Below are 22847 nucleotides of genomic sequence, written 5' to 3'. Positions count from 1 at the left end.
ATAGATCTCTTCAGCTACCTCAAGGGAGGTTGGAATGAGGAGGGAAACAGCCTCTTCTCCTGAGTGAACTGTGATAGGAGCAGAGGAAATGGATGTCAGCAGTGCCAGGAAGGTTTAGGCAGGATGTTAGGACACATTTTTTCACTAAGAGGGTTGTCAGGCATTGGAATCTCCTGCCCAGGACGATGGTGGGGTCACCATCCCTGGAGGCATTTAAAAGGCATTTGGACCTGGTCCTTAAGGACATGGTTCAGAAGTTGACTGTGTTGTTAGTCAAAGGTTGGACTGGATGATCTTGAAGGTCTCTTCCAACCTAAAACATTCTGGGATTCTGCAGTTTACCTCCAATTAAGCCCTAAAGGATAACCGGTTAAACTTATAGGAAAGTATGGATATGGTCGTATAATTTGGGAAGAAATCTGATTCTTACAATGAAAAAAATAAAGGGCAGAATGTTGACCCTACTGAAAGGAGGAGTGTTTCCTGGGTAAAGGTTGTAGGAAAATTAAACCAACATTCAGCATTATACTAAGCTATAAATATGGGGAAAAAATCTCTACCCACATATCGATATGTCAGGTCATCATAAATTCTTGAAAATACAGTTAGTTTGAAGCAAGGACTTTGGAATAACTACAAGGAATCATGGTGTAATGTGAGGATTTGTAGGTTTCTTTGAGAAATAAGTCTAACTTAAGATCTACTTTGTTAGTATTAATCTGCTTTCTTTTGGGTTTCTTTACTCCTGTGTTGCCTTCCTGTACTTACAACATCCATCAAACCATGGAAGATACAGTAAGAGGATGTAATGAAACTGCAGTAATTGAAAAGAGAAGCTTAGAAAAAAAATAAGCTAGTGGATTTTCTGTTGAAATGAAAGAGACTAGGGAAGTGAGAAAAATTACTGCAGAAAAAAAAGGGGAGTTCTACAGGGAATTTGTCTCTTAGCTGTCACAAAGGATCCATGGTTAACAGTTTTAAAAAATTAAATCACATATCTGAAAATGAACACAGAAGTGAAAGGGTAACAATGAAGGGGCTGTATTCCTTTTAAAAAAGCCTATTCTATGAAAGAATTTTAATGACACCAATAAATTATTTTTATTTGGTTTTGCATGTATCTTTTTAACACAATTTGACATTTCAATACTGGGTTGAAGGGGCAAGGAACAATTTTTTTTGTTATATCCTCCATTTTACAGAAGATGTATGTGTAATATTTGATGATGTAATATCAAGAAGCACCCATTCAGTCAAGAGAGACTTTAAGGACTTGGGGCAACCGCTGAAGGGATCAGGAGCCCAAGATGCGTTCTCCTCCATCCCTCTAATGACAGCAATGGATGAGGGAACGAACAGGAAGATCCAGCAGGTAAATTCATGGCTTAGGGACTGGTATCAATGGCAGGATTTTGGGTTCTTTGACCATGGGGCAAATTCCATGCTACTTAATGTCCTCAAATCAGATGGTCTTCATCTGTCTAGCAGGGGCATAAGGACTCTAGCCTGTAAGTTGGCGGGGCTGATCAGGAGGGCTGTAAACTAGATTTGAAGGGGAAGGGGATTGGAACTGGGCTCTCCAAAGATGAGCCCAAGGAGGGAAAGAGTGAGTTAAGAGTAAAATCAACAGCCCAGCTGAAGTGCATGTACACCAATGCATGTAGTATGGGAAACAAACAAGAGAAGCTGGAAGCCACTGTGCAGCAGGAAAGCTCTGATGTAGTTACCATCACAGAAACATGGTGGGATGACTCTTGTTATTGGAGTGCTGCCACGGATGGCTACAAGCTCTTCAGAAGGGACAGACAAGGTAGGAGAGGTGGAGGGGTGGCTCTGTGTGTTAGAGAGTCTCTTGACTCTGTACAACAAAAGGACAGTAACAATAAAGTTGGGTGCCTGTGGGTCAAAATCAGGGAGAAGGCAAATAAGGCTGACATTCTGGTGGGAGTCTATTACAGACCACCCAACCAGAATGATGAGAGTGATGAATTATTCTACAATCAGCTGGCAGGTGTCTCCAGTTCACCAGCCCTTGTTCTCATGGGTGACTTTAACCTGCCAGATGTCTGCTGGGAACTCCACACAGCAGAGAAGAGGCAGTCTAGGAGATTCCTGGAGAGGAAAATTTCCTGCTCCAGCTGGTAAATGAACCCACCAGGGATGGGTCCCCACTAGACTTTCTGTTTACGAACAGAGAGGGGTTGGTGGGAAATGTACTGATCGGAGGCCCTCTGGGGCACAGTGACCATGAAATAATTGAGTTTTCAATACTCAGGGATGCAGGAAGGGCCAACAAAAAAACCTCTATGCTAGACTCCTGGAGGGCAGATTTTGGCCTTTTCAGAAGACTGATTCAGAGTGTACCCTGGGAAACAGCCCTTGAAAACATAGGGGTCCAGGAGGGGTGGGTGTACTTCAAGGAGCAAGTCCTGAATGCACAGGAGCAGGCTGTCCCTGTGTGCCCAGAGGCAAACCAGAGGGGAAGACGACAAAGTTAGGTCATGTAGAAAAAAAATTAGAGATATGAAAGCACAATCTGAACTCAGTCTTGCCACTTCCCTTAAGGATAACAAAAAATCTTTCCATGGACACATCAACTGCTAAAGGAGGGGCAGGGGAAACATCCATTCTTTGTTGGACATGGGTGGAAACAAAGATGAAGAAAAAGCTGAGGTATTTAACACTTTACCCCAGTTTTTAACAGTAAGACAGGTTGTCCTGAGGACAGTTGGTTTCTGGAGCTTGTGGAGAGAAATAAGAAGCTGAGCAGCCCCCCTGTAATCCTGGAGGAAACAGTTTGTGACCTGCTGAACCACTTGGATCTTCACAAGTCTACGGGACAGATGGGATCCACCCCAGGGTGATGAGGGAGCTGGGGAAGAGCTCTCCAAGCCTCTCTCCATCATTTACCAACAGTCCTGGATCACTGGGGACATCCCAGATGATTGAAAATTGGGGAATGTCACAGCAATCCACAAAAAGGGACAAAAGGAAGACCCAGGAAACTCCCGGCCTGTCAGCCTGAGCTCAGTGCCTGGCAGGGTTATGGAGCAGATCATCTTGGGGGCAATTACACAGCACCTACAGGATGGACAGGGGATCAGACCCAGCCAGCACAGGGTTAGGAAGGGCAGGTCCTGTCTGGCCAACCTGATCTCCTTTTATGATCAGGGGACCCGCCTGGGGGATGGGGGGAAGGCTGTGGATGGAGTCTCCCTGGACTTCAGCAAAGCCTTTGACACTGTCTCCCATGGCATTCTCCTGGAAAAGCTCAGCCCAGGGCTCAGACAGGAGCACTCTCTGCTGGGTTAGGAACTGCTGGAGGCCACCAGAGAGTGATGCTGAACAGTGCTGATCCAATTGGCGGCTGTGGTGTCCCCCAGGGATCAGTGCTAGGCCCAGTTCTGTTTAATATCTTCACTGATGATTTAGATGAGGGGATTGAGTCCACCGTTAGCAAATTTACAGCTGACACTGAGTTGGGGGGGAGTGTGGATCAGCTGGAATCCTCCTCCTGGAAGGCAGGAGGGCTCTGCAGAGGGACCTGGACAGACTGGAGAGTTGGGCTGATTCCAATGGGATGAGGTTCAACACGGCCAAGTGCCGGGTCCTGCACTTTGGCCACAACAACCCCATGGGGAGCTCCAGGCTGGGCACAGAGTGGCTGAGAGCAGCCAGGCAGAAAGGGACCTGGGAGTCTGGATTGACAGGAAGCTGAACATGAGCCAGCAGTGTGCCCAGGTGGCCAAGAAGGCCAATGGCATCCTGGCCTGGATCAGGAACAGCGTGGCCAACAGGTCCAGGGAAGTGATTCTGCCCCTGTACCCAGCCGTGGGGAGGCCACAGCTTGAGTCCTGTGTCCAGTTCTGGGCCCCTCAGTTTAGGAAGGATATCAAGGTCCTGGAGCAGGTCCAGAGAAGAGCAAGGAGGCTGTGAAGGGATCCAGCACAAGTCCTGTGAGGAAGGGCTGAGGGAGCTGGGGGTGTTCAGTCTGGAGAAGAGGAAGCTCAGGGGAGACCTCATCACTCTCTACAACTCCCTGAAAGGAGGTTGGAGCCAGGGGGGGGTTGGGCTCTTCTCCCAAGGAGCTACCAGTAAGACAAGAGGACATGGAGTTAAGCTCTGCCAGGGGAGGTTTAGGTTGGATATTAAGAAGAAATTCTTTACAGAAAGGGTGACCAGGCATTGGAATGGGCTGCCCAGGGAGGTGGGGATTCTCTGTCCCTGGAGGTTTTTAAGAAGAGACTGAATGTGGCACTTAGTGCCATGGTCTGGTAACTGCAGTGGCAGTGGATTAAGGGTTGGACTCGATGATCTCAGAGGTGCTTTCCAACCCAGATGATTCTGTGATTCTCTGAATAAAAAACTATGTAGTAGAGCTAGCCCTTCCCTTTTGTGCACCCTGTCTTCTGCATTAAATGCTTGCCTGTTTTTCTCAGAAGGCTTGTGAACCATAACAACAAATAACAGGATGGGGTGATTTTTTTTTTGTTTTGTTGTTTATATTGTTTTGTGGGTTTTTTGTTTTGTTGGTTTGGATTTCCTTTTTTTTATTTTTGGTTGCTTGCTTGGTTTTATTCCCAATGAAAGCTGTTTAGTCCCTTCTGCTATGCTGCCTCTCATTCAGTGGTGTCAAACATGGTGCCGTATTTCCTAGAGGCCTAGGCATGCTGTGTTGAGGGAGAACTGTTTTCAGGAAAGGTTATTGCTGATGGAGAAGCAGAGGAGAGAGCATGTGTGAGAGCTGCTCCCTCTGCAGGTTTCTTTACAGCAATGCTGAGATTACTCCTGCTTCTTTGAAAGTACTTCAGCTACTCTGATAGTACTCCATGAGCTCTAAGTGCACCCACTCTGAGAGACAGGGCTTCACAGAGTCATTTCTCTCTTTATTTTATATAGTCCAGTGGTTTCAAATGATGCCGTCAGCAGTGAACTTCTCTGAGTGAAAATCAGCACAAGGCTTTCAAGCTTACAGACTCAGTCAATGCCTTGGGATTTAAGAATGCTATAAATCTACCTTTTTACACATACTAGAGAACCCATTATACACCCCTCTTAAAAGGCACTCTTGTGAAGGAACAGGTACCAATTGTTAAAGCTGCTTTTTGTTTGAAGTTTATTTTAACATAATGATGAGCACTTGGGCAATATGTCTTTTCTTACCCAGTTTTTTAAAGCTGATGTGAAGAAGGTGCAGTTTCACTAAAAAAAATAAATATTGGACAAATTTTGAACTGCTTGGAGCTCAGCCATTGCTACAAGGCTGTGCAATCAGACAGGGAACTGTCTCCAACATTTTATTTTTTTTGTTTTAATGTGGGTTATGAATACCCTTCTTTCACTAGCCATTGCACTAGACATTGCCATTGCCTAGATGTAAAGTTACAGAGGGCTGAAAATGGCCAGGAGTCCACTGATATGTCCTTCATGTGTATAAAAAAACCTGTACATAACCCAAGCTCTTAATGTTACCAAGTATCAGCCAGCAAGTGGTGCAGATGCCTGTGCCTGGGGAAAGGCACTTGTCAGGAGGAGGCTGCTGCCACGTGCCCCAGTTGGGTCCTCAGGCTCCCCTTTCCAGCAGAGCTGCTGCCCAGAAGCATCCTGGCAGTCTTTCCAATACCTGAAATATATTTACAAAGACTAAGTTCATGCTTCACTTGCATGAAAGAGAAATGAGAAAGAGAAAATACGCATCATCCTCCTCTGAGAAAGGACAGAAAAAAGATCAGTGAAGACATATTTCAGCTGACTATGAAGTTTTAATAATACTTGGACCATAAAGAAAATCAGTAAGCTTAGAAACACTATATATGCCTGCCTCATTCCCAGCAATTGCTCCCTTTTATTATTCTTGTTAAACTAAAAACAAGCAGTCAGAGATGATAAAAAAGACCCATAATACTTTGTAATAATGGAGCTTAATGCATGTTAGAAGATACAAAGACCTTAGTAAATTAATACAGAAAAATTTAATAATTTCCTCAGGAAACTAAGGAAAAAAGGAATATTTAATTCATTTACATTACTGCATGTTATTTTTCTATTCTAGTTCTTGTTTACTATGCAGAGAATGCATTACGCAAGATATAGTGATGGGTGTTCAACTGTATATATCTCTTGGGGAAAAAAGCATTTACTGTCATCACTGAATTACACTGGGAGACTTGCTGTGGCAGGTTTCTGCAGCTCTCTTCAGTGTCTAATGTCCTCTGGGGATCAAGGTGAAGTGTCCTGATAAAGAAAACTTTGTCAGGAGAAAAAGCTGAGACACAGACAGGAGGGTGGTTTATTTTCATGATGCCAGGTCTGGAAGCACGTTTGACTGACAATATCTAAGACTGGGAGGGAGACACAAAGGTTTTGTAAAATGTGCTGAAGCTAATGCAATGGGGAACAAGAACAAACTGATTAATATTTGATAACCAAATCAAGCCTAATAATTTAAAAATTCTAAAGTAAATAACAACAGTTGAACAGCAGCTATTTGAATCTGTAACAATACTCTGTACCTGAACTGCTATGAAAACAGCAGTTTTCCAAAGTCTAGTTTAGAATATTGACCCAGCAAAACTGAACCCCAGATTTTTTTTTTCTAATATTTAATATGAAATGAGCTTGATGGAACCTATGTGTCTCTATGGTGTTCCACTGCCTTACCTCATCAAGGGGTAAATAAGCTTCAAGGTACTTTTAATCTATATGCAAATTAGACATAATTATAACTTCTCTGGCAATAATCAGCAAACAAGTAGGACAAAGGCTGTTTGCAGAGAAACAATACAAAGAGAAGACAAGGTCTTGTCCAACGATTATTCAGACATTGAGGGAGATGGTAGATTTGATTTGGTTTAAGGACCATTCCAATGAGTTTGTTAACTGTGAAGTGGTTTATTTTTCAGCACTTACTGTTCTTGCTCAGCAGGAAGGTGCCATTTTTCTCTAAGACACATTGTACATCTGTGGGAAAATCTATACCTGTGTTCTTAATGCTGTCTATTGTGTGTAATATCGTTAACTAGGTGAACCCAGGAGCCACCTTTACCATCACTACAGAAAACACTGGACATGGCACAGTGCTACAAGCCCTGCAGGGAGCTACAAACTGCTCTGCTCTGGCTATCTTTCAGTGTGGGCCTTGCTGGTTTGACAGAACAACCACTTGGTGTCACCAGAATTTAGCCAGAACTAGAGTTACTATGTATGGCACAATTTCAGTAAGAATTTCTTCACAGTTCATCTGCAGATGAAGAATTATCTGTCTTGAAATACTATTGCAAGAGTACTTTAAAAATTGTTGGAGGTCTTTCACTGGCTAGAACAATAGTAATGGGCAGCTATGTGAAAAATACAGCGTTTTCTAACCTTCCAAGTTTTGGGGAAGAAATGTAGTGCCTGCCCTCAAACATCGCTAGCTAAAGGGGAAGCGTGAGGGCAGAAGGGAAGCTGAGCAACCTTCTTCCTGATACCACCAGGGAGAGGTAGACAGTCAAGACCACTAAAGCCAGCATCCAGCTGACTGCAGAGACTGCATGCCCAGCTGTACTGCAGTGGAGTGATGGGAGCCATGCACTAACAGCTGTTGTCTCCTCCCTGTGAGTTATTCTGGGCTGCATGGTCTGTTACTCTGATGCACAAAGATTTTGGTATGAGGCACAAGGGCAGTGGCTTCCCAGGGGCACAACAGCCGTGGGATTGTATGCACAGGTGATGTAGGTGCATTACAAAGTTTTGTGAGTTAAAAAATCTTCACATCTGATTCACAGAATGCCTTAGTAGCAGGATACTTGGTTTAGTTGTTCTCATAATTCCACAATTGTTCCATAGTCTGCATTGGCCATCTGCTGCAAAACTATGTAGAAGACTGAGATCTTCCATTTCAGACAGAGAAATAAAAGGAGAGAGGATGATTTCTAATCCCATGCTGATAAGGAAATCTTTCCAAAAGTGAAGAGTACGAAGATCTATAGGGATATTTTTCCAGAAATCTGCAAACAGACTGCAGTAGTAGCTCCCCAAATGATCCATTAACTTAGTCCTTATCCTTTCCTAGAGCTTATTCTATTCAGAGAGAATCACATCCTTGCTTGAAGGTCTTTTTTGCTGGTCCAAACAAGCTCAGCTTCTTCAGTCTTCTATAAAGTTAGTTCTTCACTTCGAGCCCAGGAGAGGTTAATACAAATTGCAGAAGAGCAAAGGGGGAGCTATGAAGATGAAAATGTGTGGCCAAATAGTGCAAGAAATCTATGTCTTATGAAATGCTGGATTTGATAACAGTCTTTCAGACTTTTTGGATTGAACAGGTTTCTCCTCCAAAGGGCTTGGGTGACAGTGTTGAAGAGCAGTGTGATGTCCCTATACAATTCTGGCATAGTCCTATCCAAAAGATTCTGGTCTTAAACAGGCAGGCAGGTGGCTTCAGTCTTATCTGTGCATCCAATTAAATCCAAAATAATCTCCAAGATACAGTTACTATGCTATTGGTTCATTCTGCAAGCCCTCCCAAGCTTTACAAAGTGATGGAAGCGGAGCTGACAAGATTCAGTGGAGCAGTGTCAGGGTGCAGATGCAATGCCAGAGGGACCCATGCCTTTGTGCACTCTGGAGAGCTAATGTCAGGCAGGTGCTGGGAGGAAGGGCTTTTTTGTTGAGAACAGCAGAAGACTGCACACATGAGAGTTATAAGAAGGAAACATGCAATCTGGCACCAGTGGGAACAACTGTATTATTACAGAAGGTGTCCTGTGAAGTGTATTATTAAGTGTATTATTAAATCAGGAGGCGACCGTAGTTCAGGATATCGGTTAAGAATGCGATAAACTTTGAACAGATTGCCATTCTGCCCAAACTACCCAAACAAAGCTGATGCACAATTCCCACTGCTTCTGAGTACACACTTCAAACCTGTTTCACCAAAGCACTTCAGTGACTTATTTCTTATTGAGTGATTTCCCTCCTTGACCTAAGTTACTCTACTCTTGTGAACTTAAGAATAGCATAAGTAGCTATGACCAGTAATCTTCCCTTTCCTGAAAAGGTCCTTAAGCATATTCTGCACCTCAGATACCTTGATTAAACTGGTTGAATTGTGAAATTACAGGTTGCCATTGACTGGTCAGTCTGCTGGAGGGGTTCTTGACAGAGTCACTATGTTCTGCTGCAGACTGATGCAGAAAAAAGAATCAAAGAGCAAAAAGTATAATACATCTGATAACAATCAGAGAAAAATATTGAAAAAATGGGATAAAAGAGCTGGTAGTTTCTTGAACATGAACCTCTGTTGGAGGGATTCTTGTAAGTGAAAACACTATGAACCTGTTTACTGCAGAAAATTCAGTGCTTATTTTGTAGGGAGAAGAGAGACAGAGTGCTTGTGAAATATGCTTTTATCTCTTTACTTGTGTTTTATCTCTCATTTGGATGAGTACTTGTAGAGCTGGACACTAGAAGTTTTGTGGTCTCTACTTTTAAGAAGCATTTTTTTTACGGTTCATCTTAAGCTGCCAAATGTTGTAGGTGTCTGGCTACCTATGTCACACCATAGGATCAGGACACTGAAGTGTAACAGTGGAAAAAAAGTCTGTGAAGTATTAATGCTACTTGTTTGTTTATTTATTTATTTATTTATTATTTGTATTTGGTTTTGATTAAAAAAACCCAAACAAACAAACCACCATTCACTGTCAGAGTTAAAGAACCTGTAGAGAAAGATTTGGAAAGCTAATTCTGAAGCCAAATTGGCATAATTGCATTAATTCCCTTTTGTATTTCGCTTGTGAGGATACTGCATTAAAAAGCCATTCCCATATTCACATCCTCTTTTTCACAGTGAATGTAACCAATGAGCAACCATCCCAATATTGGTAAAACTGTAAGAAAAGAGGAGAGTATGTTTTGCACTAACTTCAGCTTTGTTGCTTTTAATGGAATCCTGAACATAGTTCATATATATATGTATAGCTTATATAGTCAGTGTTACGATCCGAGTTTATATTTTTTTTGTGAGGAAATTTCAGCCACTACTCATGGACAACGCGTGAATTTACAAAAATAACCAGGCTTTATGATTTAAACAAGTTAAAAGGATTTATTTAGGATTTATACAATTAGTTACTTTGGAGAGAAGAGTCGTTAAGAAGAGGAAAGAAGGAGGGTAATTAAGATGTTATCACCGTCCGCCGGCCCTGGCCTCTGGCTGTGGTCGGGTGCGTAGGGTCTGTCGCTCCTGCCGCTTCTCTGTCCCGTAGCTGAAGCCGAAGTGCCGAGAGAGGGGGGGTCTAGAAGAAAGCCGCCTCGCCGCTTTCCGCTTGGGCCTTCAGAGCTGCTTCCCGCCTTTTTGCGCCGAGCTGGCTGGAGTTTGTAGTCACAGGAGCTGGCTTCCACGTGTCCTTCTGAGCTGCTGGCTCCTCTGAGCTGCTGGCTGCATTTTCGGTTCTTTTTGGGCGATTTTTACACAGGAAAAGAAAAGGGGTCCCTTTTTTGCATAAGTCCCTGATACATACAGATTTCCCGACTTCCCGGAGATGAGTCATCCTTATCTTTTAGTCTTTTTGGGTGTCCTGCTACCTTCATTGTATCCATCATGCACCAGGAGACGACCTGATAAGCATTCTTGTCTTTTAGGTGTCTGTCAGGCATATGGTGAGGTAAACATATATTAATTGACAAAATGTTGCAACATAGCAGGGAGAAAGAAAAAAAAGATTGATTCAAGAGACATAATTTTGTATGTTTAACGTGTTTACATCAGTCAGTCTGGTGGGTTTGGGTGAGTAGTATTAAGAGCCCTTCCTCTCTCATCTGTCCCATCCAGACCCATCACCTGTCTTAAGAAGCATTGTTTCAGGGTATTCTGGCCCAATCATAGCTGAGTTATCTTGTCTCAGCTTAGGCTTGGCCAAGGCAGCCCTTCTGTTGAGTCTTAAACAATGTTCCTCATGAGTGTCTTCCTCCCTGTCTTCAGTTAAAAGATACATCTAGGCTCATTACTCACTGATTCCTTGACTGTCTTGGCTTCCCACAAAGCTGTAATACCTTTCAGCTGCTGCTGAAAGCACTTTGCTGCACTTGTAGACTTTGCTTGTAGCTGTCACAGAAGAACAATCCTCTAGACCACAGAGACATGGTCTGACATCCACAGCAGGAAAGAGGAGGAAAAAAGCAAGTGGGAAAACATTCCTGGTTTCCCTGGCTTGCCACAGCAACTCAGAAGAGGCAGAAACAAATACGGCAGGTGTAGAGTTCAAGGGTAGTGAGAAAAATTCATCTTTTTTGTGGGAAGGACTAATGCAGCTTTTTCTGTAATGACCAACCCACCTTAGCTGGCTCCAGCCAGTCCTCTGATGCGCTGCTTACTGTGTCTGTGGCAAGCTCTGCTGGCTGACTGTGTCACAACCAAACACTGCAGTAGTCACACCCAGGGATCAGTCCTGAGCTGCAGTTGTGACTGTGAGAAGACCACAGTCAACTGAGGTGAGAGTGAACCCAACTCACTTAACGGTAGTTATTGCCATGGAAATACCTATTCTCTTAATCCATGAAGGACAGACCCAAAGGGTGGCAGCATTAAACAGCAGTAAGAGAGAATCTGCTTGGACAACAGGAGTAGTTTCTGATGTCATCTAGGCCCCAGAAGAAACCACCCTGGGAGAATGTGGACTCTGACCCTGGGTTTGCAGGAGCATGTTAGATATGTATATGGCTAGAGTGACCATGGTGGTGCTGCCTCAGATTTAGAGCAGTGAAACAAGTAAATTGACTGTAGCTCCTGCTGGGCTTGATGATTTTACAAGTATAAAATATTATAATATAAAATACAATATAAAATGTTCCCACGGGAACCATGTCTAATAAGATCAGCCCCTACACCCTCTGCCAGAAAAACACACACAAACTAGAAAAAAAGGGAAACAAATGCTAGAACAGGACAGAGGAAGGGAAACTACTGATGAAGAAATGTCTCTGCAGAGGAATGTGACAGAATGGATCATGCCATTCTAAAAGAAACAATAAATTCTGTGTCTAGAAATGAACAAATTTTAATGGCTTATCAAATGAGATGAAATGATTTGCCTAGAAGACAAGCTAGCAGCCTGCAAAAATGAAGACAACAGCAAGAGTGAATCTATGCAGAATTTTAATTGCTGGCTATGTTGTACATTATGTTTGGAAATTCATTACGATACTGGGATTATCAACCCTCTGCTTAAAAAATACAGGCCTCTGACTGATAAATTAATGAAAGACCACCTCAGAGAAGGACTAGAGAATGAAAGCCCTGCAGCACAGATCATTACAATAAAATAGTCTTGAAAGACCAATTAAACTTTTAAATGGCACTAGGCCTCTTTAGAAAGAAAGAAGCAAAAATGAGAATGGAAGGAACAGATTCACAAGAATGAAAATTTTAGCATTTCTTCTTCAGAAAGAAAACAATGAGTTGTGTCAAGTATTATTGCAGAAGACCCCTACTTTTCTGTGTTTAGCACAGAACTAAATATGGATTCATATTCTCTAAATAATGCAGCTCTGCTAAGAGTCATTGATCTCAGTTGAATGACATTTGGTGCTTAAAAAATCAGGAGTACTGAGAGATGTCTTAATAAAACAAGGTCAAAGGCTGGAGGAAATCCAGCCTTTAAGAGACACTCCTTTCTTCTGCTTATGCTCCTCAGATTCTGAGTGAAAAACATTAATTTTTATAATCAAGGTATTTCAAATTAGAAATGACAGTTTCGGTATGGTGTGTGCAGTGTGGAGCATCTCCCCGTTCATACCAGCTGGGGTCACTGTTGAAAGCGAAATCATAACCAAATCTCCATCAGCAAAGCACAGCAAACTCAGCCTGTACCTGCAGAGTAATAAAAATACATGTAACTGCTTTCTCTATCTTCCTAATGTATAATGTCATGAAATAGCTCCAAAATGTCCATTCTTAACTAAAGTATATCCTACAGATCATAAGAGGAGTGAGTGTTTAGAGACCTCATCCCTGCCCAGATCTCAAATGATTGTCTAATGGTTCTAAAATGCTTTTACAAAGCTTTAAAATGATGAAGCTATAGAAATGCTTGGTGTTGAGACATCAAACGCGTGTGACAGTCTTGCAGCCTTTTTTGCATGCATATGTACATGATTCTTGGCTCAAAATTAGTCAGACAATATCAGGAGAAAATTCACTTACCCAGAAGAGAGACAAACATGGTTCCACTCTGGGGAACACCTTTTGAACCTAAACAGCATATATCTCTGCAAGAGTTTGGAAGGGAGTGAAGACAAAGATCCTTGAAGTGATGTGCCTTATTAAACAGAATTTCCTGGAAACACTGCGCTTTGCAAATTTTAGTTTTCTTTCAGTCACTGTACTACTTAATATCATTGACTTTGGCAACAATCTGCTGAGAATGACTGGTGATCAAATAAAATGCCATAAATGCTTCAGGAATTTCTCCAGAGATTATATTCAGACCCCTGAATTACATTTTCATTGAACACAGCATCCTGCAAGGGCAAAGAACCTTTAAGACATGATTTAAATTTCAATGAGTAACAGTCAAGTAGGTCATTACTGTAGGAACACTTAGGAAAATGTGGACAGTTTTAGGACAATTTGGTCTTTCAGAGTGAGGCAGCAAGCAGCCTGAGGCCAACAGAGGGCCAGGGAAAAGCAATGCCTTTTCTGTGGGCTTGTCCCACCATCATGGGAATGTGGCAAGGAAGTCTATGGTGGGCTCTGTCTGGAGGATGAGCACACTCAGTAACAACTTTTTCTTGGCTAGAGGTAGAAAAATGGGATATATGAACAGAGAGTTCAAGTTTGAAATAATGGAGTTGCAGGAATAGGGAAAGAGATTTTAGAAGGACAAATTAGTTTTGAGGGAAAGTTGTATATTGGCACGAGTACTTGGAGGGCGAAAGATGGTAGCAAAATTTGCTTGTTTTATTTTTCTTTTTGAGAAGATGGGCCCAGATTTTCTGATGCAAGCTGTCTGTTCCTCCATATAAGTAAGCACAGCAGTTTGGGTTGCTTGTTTTGCACCCTCATGAATTGTCTGCAGAATAGAAATGTTATTACTCGTGTCTCCTGTCATGCAGACATCACCTGTAGTTTATCTAAAATACACAGCAAGGGAGTTTACCAGACTTGCCTGTTTTGATTGCATGATTAGGATGATGATGATTATTACCACCAATTTTGCTAATTCTATCTTTTGACAGAAATGACCTTACTGACTTACACACACCTCTGCGTGTAAGTCTAGTCCCTATATAAAAAGCCCTGTCATCTGCTTTCCTCATAATTGGGGTAAATTTCTTCTCATAATGTAATAAATGGCTACAATGGGATAAACAGAAAACAGATTTATAAATTAAAAAAATAATAATGAAAGGGATTCATATTTAAGTTTCTGGTTAGCATTTCTTGGTAATCTTCTGCATGACTAGTCTTGTGCTTGTATGTTGGTGCTGGTTCTTTCATCTTGGCACATTTTAAATTTCTACACAGCACCATGTGCTGCTTGCCTCATTACACAGAAGTGATCTATGACAAGCAGACTTGTTTATGCATGCAACAATTTCTAGGACCTTGGAACTGGCAGCAGCAAAAAATAGCATCTTGTGCGCAGTCTGTTTCTCCAATTCTCATGTGCTAGCTTGATCAATCCAGTTGTTTTCCTTGTACTTTTTGTACACAAAAATAGGTCGTTACAATATGTTCAGCTGATGCTAAGATATGCCAAGTTCCCTGCTTAAAAGGGCAGGGTTCATTTCACAATTCATATCATACTCATGATAGTGTTCAGCAAATAACTGTATCATTTGACATTTTGAAATCAAGGTTGTCTCTCCCAGAGAGATGATGAAACACAAACAAAGGTTCTGAGTTTGGTACATAAATTATTAGGTACAGAGCTGTGATCTCTGTTAGGCAGAAGAGCACATTATGTGGGCTGCTACGTGACTTAAAATTTAAGTAAAAATTAGATCCAAGAGGCCTTAAAAGTATAGCACAGGAGAGGCTGATTGAATTTTAGAGAGAAACTGACAGCAAAGCATACCTCCACCTATAAAGCACTAAAAGGTCTTTGACTCCCTGGTGGCCCTCTACTCTATTGCAGCTGCAGCGTACAAACTGCTTTCCTTCTTCACAGATCATCATGACCTGACTAAAACTGGGAGCTAAGATGGTGCTTCTAAGATGAGTGTATAGAAGCACAAGTAAACATTCTCAAATGTATTCAGGAAACAAGCATCTAAGTTAATACCCTATGCACACTGCTAAAGAAAAACACCCTGCATATTTCAAAATATGTAGCATAGCACAGCTACAGTTGCTACATTAAGGAGCATAAGTGCTCCTTAATTACTGTGAATATGATTTTTATTTAGTTAGTTGTGCTTGCAATGCTGTCTTTTGCAAAGCTGGTCAGTTTTGTTAACTGAACCTGTCACTGTGTGTCTGTCCTCTCTCAGATTTTGTATGTTCAATTGACATAAAATAATATTAAAAACAACCAAATGTCTATATTACAAGAAGCATACTTTCATTATAATGAACTCTGTCAGCATTCACCTATAGTTTAGTGCATTTTGTTGTACATATTAAACCTAGGCAGATGTTTGTGTGCATGTGCAAATTTGTGTATTCATATAATATTTATGTAGAACAAATGCCTGATTATTGGAATAATAAAGGGAGATTTCACTGCAGATTCCTTCAGTTTTTCTTTGTAAATATTTGCCACTAGTTTTCCATTAATTGAAATAACCCAATAAACATCTGAGTTTTAGCTTCTAGTCTCTTCCAGAGAGCAGAGCCTCTGTTTAGGAGCACAAGAAATATTCTTGCATGTCAATGCCCATGTCAGCATGTTAAGATGATCTGGCCTCAGGTTGGTTAGGTAAGCAGTGTATTGCTCTGTTGATAGTGCAGGATATGGCATCAAAGATACCCCCAAGAACACACTGTCTCCCCTATTCTGGGACACACAAATGAAGAATGTGCTGTGACTGCAGTATTCTTCATGCTTGGTTGATATCATGGAATGGCAGGTGACCATAAAATGCAAAGCTCCTCTTATGGCAAGAAGCCTTGTGCTGGGAATTCTTCCCTTTGCAGAATTTTTCTGAAGAACATCTTCTGGAGGAATATTTTACTTTTCTGGAAAACCACTAACCTGGTGTAGAGAAAGTTTCTCTCTATGCATTCATTCTGCATCAATATCACATGTTTTAACAGACAGTCCAACATGTATTCCTACTCCAACCCAAATAAAGCTGCAGTTCTCAGTGCAGATGTAAGAAATACAGTATTTCCATCTCTGTGGGCAGGCCCTCTGATGGGAAAAGCTGTTTGCAAATCAGTGCTGGAAAGTACTCTTGCCATTTCTCAAGGCCCAACCAATTACACTCAACAAAGATTTACCACTTTAGCTGCTTATGTTTCAGAGCTTTGTTGAAAGACCTTTTGCCTCTAGTCAGCATAAGGCCATTATTCTCACTTAAGTTTAGGCCAGACTTATCCATTCGAATGGGGTCACTCCAAAACATAATCTGGGTTTGTGGTATTCAAATGGCTATAAAATCTAACCAAACTCATGTGGATTTCTTTGGGTAATGAATACATATGCATCGCACACCTAGGTGTGTGAGTAAACTGATCAGCATATTCTGGCATACCCTCCTGGAAGCTTAGAGGAAAATGTTCCTGATTTTTTTGTTAGATCTAAAATTGACTTAGGATTCTTTCCAAGCAAGCCTTCTGTCCCACACCAGTTTTCTACCATTTGAGTAATCTAATGAGCAGAGTGTTTGAGGATCTCTAAATTTTAAGTGCATTTGTACTTACTTTGCCAGGGGCATTTTATCTGAAGCTTCACCTCATTCCATAGCTAGGAGTTAAAAGACAGAAAAATTAAATAAACTGCTGTAGATCAGCCAGCAAAACTGTAGAATAACGTATGGTGGTACAATGTCTTCACACCCACTCCAGTTCCTGAACAGTCAGCCTACACTTTTCTTCTATGGGCAATGATGCAAATCACACTTAGACACAGATGCAAATATAGCATCTTCTGTCCTGCGATGGAACTGAGATGTGTTAGGGACACTACATCAGTACATTCTGTATCTTCTTTCAGATACAGACTTTCACCTATATGAAGTTTTCATGTTTTTTTGGTTGCAGGAAAAAAAGACCCATCACCATCACTGAAAAAACCATCTAGCGATCAGGTAACTAATCCTGCTTCATTTTCACAGCAGATTTTTATGTCAGTAAAGGCAAGCAATAACTTTTTTCTCCACCAACAAAAAATGCCTTTAGAGGAAAAGTACTTGCTCTGTGAAATCAATCTTCTGTCATATTTATGCTTTCAGTGACAAAAGTGACTGTTCTAACAAATTTAATTCATAGTCTGTTCATGTAACTGGATAAAAGAATACCAGGAGTCACAATTTACCGTGGCAACATAGTATAGCTGCATTCTTCAGTGCAAACATAAGTCTCTTTTTGAGTTTTCTGAAGCCAGCAGCAGAGACAAACTCAAGATGGATAAAAACTTGAGTACCAAAAATGGCTTTTTTTCCAGTTAGCTAAATGCTTCCAGCTGGATCTTCAGACTTATTACAAAGGTGGTAATGGAAGAATTTCCTAAGAGAAAAAAGCAAACACCTTTTTTGTCATACTCCTGTTGTTTCTGACAGGATCAAGCTCATTTAAAAAGTAATATGAGAGCTTAGTGTTAGCCAGCCCTGTACTTAACACTGTCAAGGTATCCTTGTCAAAGAATAGCCAGACATATTCTTACATGAGGTACAGCAAAAACTTGTTCCTGTTTCAACTAATTCCTAGTTGAGGAATTCAGTGATAAGAATTAGTAGTTGCTCTTCCAGAGTACCTTGTAATTATCTGTGTAAGCCATCAGATGTAGCTTAGTAGTTTTAGTCAATGCCTAATACCTGTGGTCTTTACTGTCAAAACAAAGCTGTAATTTCTGTTTTTTCTCTCCCACCTTATTATTTCAACAAAGAAGCACTTTAAAAAAGCATGAAAGACTTGTATAAGTGAGCTTCGTTTATGGAAAACTCTTCTTAATGCATCCCATATAAAACTCATGGTAAAAAATGCTAGGTAGATCTATGAGTTATGAAGTACTTGAGTGATCCTCTATGCTTGTGGCCTAGACCCATGCATATGAAGGGATGGAGTTTGCAGTAGATGAGACATATAAGAGTGCAAAGAGCTTCCAAAACCTTGTGTATTCTTCCCAGCAAGCCCACATGCTTCACCTCGAGTCCTGTGTCCAGTTCTGGGCCCCTCAGTTTAAGAAGGATATCAAGGTCCTGGAGCAGGTCCAAAGGAGGGCAATTAGGCTGGTGAAGGGACTCCAGCACAGATCCTATGAGGAGAGGCTGAGGGAGCTGGGGCTGTTCAGCCTGGAGAAGAGGAGGCTCAGGGGAGACCTCATCACTCTCTACAACTCCCTGAAAGGAGGTTGGAGCCAGGGGGGGTTGGGCTCTTTTCCCAGGCAACCCTCAGCAAGACAAGAGGGCACGGTCCCAAGTTGGTCCAGGGGAGGTTTAGGTTGGACATTAAAAAGAATTTCTTTACTGAGAGGGTGATCAAACATTGGAATGGGCTGCCCAGGGAAGTGGTGGATTCTCCATCCCTGGAGATATTTAAAAAGAGACTGGATGTGGCACTCAGTGCCATGGTCTGGTAACTGCAGTGGGAATGGATCAAGGGTTGGACTTGATGATCTCTGAGGTCCCTTCCAATTCTATGATTCTATGATTCTATGATTCTATGATTCTATGATTCTATGATTCTATGATTCTATGATTCTATGATAAAGTGAATCTTTTGGTACAGAGCAAGGAATTATAAATTATCCTGGTTTTCCATGTTCCCCATCGCTGTGAAGTGGAGCACAGCCCATAAAACCCATGATGCGTTATGTTCAGCAACAACTCAGCTGACATCTGTGTGGTGCACAGTGGTCTTGCAAGAGTGGGTGAAAAGAATAGAGGAAAAATAATAGGAGCATGTAAGAATGGAAATAAATCCCCTATACTCTCCTTCCACCTAGGGTAAAATAAAGGGCTGGGGCAGGTGACTGAAGGCACCAACCACTCATTCTGCATCAGTGGTTTTACATGCCTCAACTACCAGTTGATAAAAGGCAGAAAAGTCTTAGGGCATGCCATATGAAATGGAGGATGCAGTTCCTTCCTTTGTAAATACCATCTGCTGCTGAACAAGCCTTTCTAAAAAGGATAGGGGAATACAATCTATTTGGGAGTGGAAGCTAAGGGCAAATCCTGATACCAGACCTGACAAGACAAGCGTGGAAAAACTATATGTAAGAAAGTTTCTGAGGAAAGGCCACTGGAAGACCTGCAATGAAAGAGAGTTAACTGACATGGGTTCACTGCTCATGCCAATTACAAGTGTTGTTTGAAGAGTTATCATGCTCTACATAATTAAGTATCCACACACCTTGGTGGAGGAGACTCTTGTAGTAAAACAGCAGTACAGGAAGAAATGGAAAGGGCTAAATGACACATAAAGAAAAGTAATTCTGCATTTAAATTAAACTATGACAAATGTCCATCATGGGATAGAGTTCAAACACTCATTGCCATCAACATGAAGTGTTTATTGCTTTAAGTCACTGTTGCGTGACATTTTGCACAAACAGTCGGTCTGTTCTCACATTTTGGTGGGGAACTGCATCTTGTAAAAAGGGCAGGTGTTAAAACTCCATGCACTCATACCACCCCTCTTATACTGCGTCCAGAAAACACATTGCTGTATGTTCAGGTCCAACAGACCTGATGGAAAAAAAATCCACCAAAAATAACCGTCTTTTGTACTTACAACATGAAATGTTTTCCTGTAGGTCATCTCACTGACACAGCTTACTTTGTAATTGCATGGAGGCACAGTGCAAAGGAGGAGAGGAAGATATGTACCTGGAGGAGTTGGATTGCATTGAATTTCAGCAACCACTTACAGTTACCGAGAACTGTGTTTAAAATAAAGATAGGCCAATGATGGGCTGTCACAGTCTGTTTTACAGAGAACCACCAGCTTACAGTGAAGGTTTTTTTTTTCCCACATGAGCCTTCTAGTTACTTAGAGTTTTGCACTGCTTTTTCCTGGACTTTTTCTACTGCCTAGTAGTGTGTTCCACACTTTTCTGTTCTTCATTGCATTGTTGTTATTCAGTATGTCTTTTACTGTTTTAGATAATATAATGATTTCTGCTATTGCTACTAAATAAAATCATATGTTCACAAGTGCATATGGACATTATTTTCTCATCTACCTCATTAGTTACAGCAGTAAGAGCCAATTAAGCATATCTGAGAATGCAGTGTTAAAATCATTAAACAGAATTGGTTTCAGAAGTTCCCAATATTGCATTTTGTTTATCTCACAGTCATGGAACTCTTCCGAAATGGAAAAAAAAGCATGATGATTGTTACTCAGTATTACTACATATCTTAAATACATTTTTTTCCCCAAGGGCATCTGAAAGCATTGACATTTCCGGAACCATTTTTGTGCTTCAGACATATGTTCTGTTCAGTTAGAAGATCCTTTCTCTGTATGCCCATACTGCAGTATGATAGATAGTTTGTTTGGGAGGGACCTGTGAAGATCTCTATAGTACAGCCTTTTACTCAAAGCAAGGCTAGCTTCAGAATTAGGTCAGGCTGCTCAGGGATATTGTTGCAACATTATAGGATAGCATGCACCCAAAAATAACAGAGATATCAAATTAGATTTGAAGCAATGTAGTGTTGTGCTGTAGGGATTAGATAGGGATGTCCCAGAATTGTACTAGAAATGGCCTCATGTCCAGAGCTTGGGTAAGCTGGGGAGAGTTCGCACTATAATTAAGGAAACTAAATATCTGCCTTAGGAAAAAAGACTAAAATTTCTGAATGTAATTTAAGAAAAATGCAAGGTGCAAATATATAAGTTGCAACACAGTGGAATGGGAATTTTATATAACAGTATGGAATGAAATGATTTTTTAAGAAAAAGAAAAAAAAAGGGCAAATTACTATAATGAAGCTATAGCTAGGAGGGCCAGAGCGATAGCTTCTAATTATAGTGCTGAAGTCCAGAAAGAGAGGAATGGTCTCGTGACAATGGCGATGTGAAAAGCACACCCAGATGAAGGGAGAGACTCATTGTAGGTACCTTGGTTACAGCTGTTCTCGCCATGCAGGTGTCAACAGCAGCAGTATGAAGGGAAAACAGTTGGATGCTGAAGACCAGAAGATTTTTTTCTGGTTACACTGGGAAGGCATAATATAATAAGGAGGTGTAAGAAGATCTTGGGGACGATGATTTAGACAATGCCTGTTCTCTTTTATACCTTCCATGCATTCATCTTAGTAATGCAAAAAATGAAAACAGAAAAAAAGGAAAGAAGATGGATGACACAAACCCAGATTATTCCCAGACGCTTTGATCTTTGTCTCAAAATTAAAGTGGAGCAAGTGTACCTGCAAAGGTATGTCATATCTTGCTATTACATGTCTGCACATTTGAAATTGCATTTGGATTTCGGATGGTCTGAGATGTATTGTCACATAAAAACAATGGAAAGAAGGAGGTGGGGTGGAGGTATGCCATAAAATTATCTTTTTGTCTTGCAGCCTACTCCTGTTTCCACTCTACTCAAAAACAATCATAAAAGCTTTCCAGCACACAGAAGCACATTTGTTTAACCACTAAAGTGAAACAATTATTTAAACTTATTTACCTTATTTACCTTGAATGCCTTGAACCCAGAGATTCTGTTTCAAGTGGTTTTATATCAGTTGGAAGGAGAATAAGTCTCACCTTTAGAAGTCAGACGTAATAAGGCTAATAACATGTCAGGAAGGAGACTAATGATTAAAGTGATGAGACAGGCATTTAGGCAGGTGGTGTCTTACTGAAGCAGGTGTGGAAGCTGATATTATTGAAGATATTGAAGCTGATACTGAAGGCAGCGGAGACAGCTCATTTACAACAGATATAAAATTTGTGGAATTTGTGGTAACTCTTGCAGAATTTTTAAAAAATATAGCAACAAGCACATAAAAAATATATTGTTATTCTGCTTGGCCTCAGGCTAGTGGCCCTCCTGCAAGTCGTAACTTCATGGTCAAACATAAGAAACCCCACAAAACTCTCAAAAATAGATGACGTGTTTTTTTCTAGCAGACTAAGGGTTAGGACATCACTCTCTCACTTTTTATTCACATTGAAATTCTCCTATGTGTGTATCTGAACTTAGTTATGCCAAACTTGAGATACAGCATGAAATAGACTTGAAAATAACACTGTCACTTAAACTTTTCAGTCCTGAGTTTAGGGAGTGGTTGCAGTAGTGTTTCTTGGAAACCTAACTGATCCATATTATTAGAAAAGTAACTTATTGCCAGTTGAGTGAAATCACAAAATGTTGTTCAAACAGTCCCTGGTTTGAAAAATCCTGTTTGTCAGCTCGGGGAGTTGAAAAAAACTCATTAATTACAGAGGGGTTGTCACGGTCCATAACTATTATTATTTTATATTTTGTTTATTAGGAAATATTAGCCACTGTGCATACTCACCCCACGAGTTGCAAAAGTAACCAACTTTAAGATGTAAGTGAATGAAACTGGTTTGTTTAAGGGAAAAGAACACCATGCTGGTGATGGGACTCAGGAAGGGGTTAATATTGGGAAAACAATGCAGGAAAAAAATGCAGGTTTTAAATAGAAGAATCACCAGGGAGAGAAAGCTTTTAAGAAAATAAAAAAAGAAGGAAAAAAGGAAAAAAAAAAAAGGAAAAAAA

General features: G+C 41.0%; 1 long non-coding RNA gene across 3 annotated transcripts in view; it reads left to right on the top strand.

Moving 5' to 3' along the window:
- Nucleotides 1–1206: 1206 nt before the first annotated feature.
- The window catches only part of LOC139789966 (uncharacterized), a 56775-nt gene continuing 35134 nt past the window's right edge, over nucleotides 1207–22847 (top strand). For 2 of the 3 annotated variants that reach the window (XR_011723314.1, XR_011723316.1), the window contains exons 1-3: nucleotides 1207–1372; nucleotides 17189–17235; nucleotides 21416–21533. This is a non-coding gene — a long non-coding RNA (uncharacterized lncRNA). Of the gene's footprint in view, nucleotides 1373–17188; nucleotides 17236–21415; nucleotides 22207–22847 lie in introns of those variants that run through there. The other variant, XR_011723315.1, reaches the window with a different exon arrangement.

This window comes from Heliangelus exortis, chromosome Z (assembly GCF_036169615.1).
Source record: "Heliangelus exortis chromosome Z, bHelExo1.hap1, whole genome shotgun sequence".
Lineage (NCBI taxonomy): Eukaryota > Metazoa > Chordata > Aves > Apodiformes > Trochilidae > Heliangelus > Heliangelus exortis.
The sequence above is the reverse complement of the archived record's forward strand: the minus strand, read 5'-3'. Positions and strand labels throughout refer to the sequence as shown.